General features: G+C 40.9%; 1 long non-coding RNA gene across 1 annotated transcript; it reads left to right on the forward strand.

Annotated features, from left to right (window-relative positions):
• The first annotated feature begins 455 nt into the window (after positions 1 to 455).
• On the forward strand, positions 456 to 2203 carry LOC123040897 (uncharacterized). Its single transcript, XR_006418313.1, has 3 exons — positions 456 to 588; positions 1708 to 1859; positions 1999 to 2203. It is a non-coding gene; the product is annotated as an uncharacterized lncRNA (long non-coding RNA).
• Positions 2204 to 2702: the final 499 nt, after the last annotated feature.

The following is a 2702-nucleotide window of genomic DNA, read 5'->3' on the forward strand; positions in this document are numbered from 1 at the left end:
ACAAGCCGCCAGGAGGACCTACCGGCCGGTCCCGTGTCGTCGAGCAAGGGCCGCCGGTTGCGTCGTTGTGGGAGGAGGCTCGCCAAGGAGCAGCGGAGAGAAGATGAGGATACGCCCCCTGACTCCCTATTTCCTTCTGGTTGTACCTTCCCTAAGCCGTCACTTCTATTGGGCAGCTTTCATACGGGATCTGGACAAGGAAAAGGAGAACCTATGCGGGGATGCGGGGCGACGAGCCGATGACGAGCGCCGGTGAGCTGGCTGGACAGGTGCCGGGCCCATGGCGTGGTTAGGGAGCTGCACACACATCCATCGACGGCGAGCACATCCAACGCCAACACATCGAGCTGAACTTCACCCGATCTGTGTGTGTATGGTCACCGTGCAGCATTCTAGATGGGCAGGATGGTGGCAGTAGCGGCAGTCAAGCCCACTGTGCATGCGAGCACATCTGATGCAGGGAAGAGGAAGGAGGATGTGCGTGGACCTTTCTCTTCCTATTGGTGCTATGAGATTTGTGATAGATGCCTGGATGGCGGGTGGATTCAGGGTTGGATTTTCAATTTACGGGAATACATAAATTCTTAGGTCAGTAGCAATAGTTCTAATTAATGGTTGCATGCATCCCACTATATGATTGTTAGGTTAATATACTCTAGAGAAAATTTCATTTCTATGTTCTTCAGAGTAGAGGTCTATTCATGTTAAATTTGTCTAGGTCACACATATGGACTTTAGAAGGGACACATATGATAACATAATATGGCATTGAAATTTATTTTTAAATAGATTTGTATATGTTTCTGATAGAAGTTCAGTTTAAACACAAAGTATAGTATTGAACGATTTGCATAGCATTGTGACATAAAGGAAGTAGGTAATAGATCCCTGTAACACATATGTGTAGTTTACGGTTGGTCATTAATTGATTTTGGGTTGGAACCTGGATGGACACATGGTGATATATTTACCTGTTATAGTACTTTGTTTTTCCCCGTAGGATATTCGCCCCATGGTTAGTGTATAACGGCTGGAGATAAATTATAATTTTCTTCATTTGAACAATTCGACAGATGCTCCATTTATAAGTAAGAAGAATTTTATAAATTAGAGAGAGATATGCTCTCATCAATTGCTTACCTCTGAAGGTTGCAAATTCCAGTGCTAGGTTTGAAGGATGAAGCAAATCCAACACAAGGAACATGTTAGTCTATGTTGATGCGATTGTTCTTCTTGACTCATTTGTGCACCATGTATTTTTCACCATAGCAATTAAACGTGAAGGTGTCGTGCACAATATATTTTTCGCCACAGAAGAATGTGCAGGCAACGGTCATTTGATTAGCGTTATATCCATCTACATGTGCAGATTTCCTTGAAGATCTATTTTATAACTATATTGCCAACACGCTTCTATAGTTTTGATGACCAGTAGTTATAGGCTTCTAGCTGCTCATATAATTCCCAGTGTCGTTTATGCCCTTATGGGTGGCTGTAGTGCAGTTTTGTTGATTTACATGCATTTTCAGCATTATAGAGTATAATATAAGAGCATGTATGTTAGTTATTTTGGCACTGCCATCCTTTACATTACATGGTGTTTTGCATGACAAACAGTGAGGGATATCTACAGGTGCAAATTTGCAACTTAAATTACCAGACCTCGGGAACCTACGGTTATTTACTAGTCTCTTATATCTTTACCAGATGAGGATGCGTATGCCACAAGCTGTGCCAACTTCAAAGCTCAAAAACCCCTGTCTGGGGCGATTCGGGAGAGGCATTGCTGATTGAGAGGGGAAAGGGGGAGAGATGATGACCCAAGGGCATGGAACAACAATGCTTAAAGCGTACTGGAGGTATTTTTTATTTTGTCAAGTTGTTCTTGCAAAAATCAAAGATTTTTTTAATATGAATCAAGTGAGTTAAGATGATTATCAAGTTGTTGTTCAGTTTTTTATGTTGTTCATGCTAGCAACCTTGCTATTGTACTTGCAGGCTGAGTATGTTGTCTGTGCAATGGTATGAGCTTGGTAAAGGAAGCTCATGGTAGCTACTTCATTATTGGGAGGCCTTCACTTTCTCCTTTTTCATGTCTATACATAGACATACATTCCGTTATGACAGAAAAATGGTGTCTGCATTTACCCAAACAAACTGTGACTGCATTAGCTTCAGTCATCACTGAATTACTAGAGAAAAATGGTGTTTGCATTTACCCAAGAAACTCTGAAGTACATTATATTTCTTAGTTTGTGAAAATAAACTATTGTTGCACTTATCACCATCGTCATTTCATATGTGTGTGGATAACTAGATTTGGCAACTTCTCCAATTATATGTGATGAAATTTTTTACCTTCGTCAATGTGCTCAGGTTCCTTCTTAATTAGCTCCTATGTTTCTTCTCTTTTATCTGTACAACTTTTGGCTACACCTTCAGCATTTTTATGTATATAATTCCCGAACATCGTTCCAAAAAACTTTCATTGACCTTGCATGTGCAATTTACTTCGGCAAGGCCAAAGTCAACACAATAGTTGTAGCCCATTGCTACACAGGAGCATCTCTAAGTATGACATCCTTGCAAATTAGATACTCTAATACGCATTTGCTTGGTTGTATTTTGCTGACATATCATGTAATTTCTCGCCAAACGCCCAAACGTAATACCAGGTAATTTGAAATAACTGTGAGGTTGCA

The sequence above is a fragment of the Triticum aestivum genome, chromosome 2B (assembly GCF_018294505.1).
Source record: "Triticum aestivum cultivar Chinese Spring chromosome 2B, IWGSC CS RefSeq v2.1, whole genome shotgun sequence".
NCBI lineage: Eukaryota > Viridiplantae > Streptophyta > Magnoliopsida > Poales > Poaceae > Triticum > Triticum aestivum.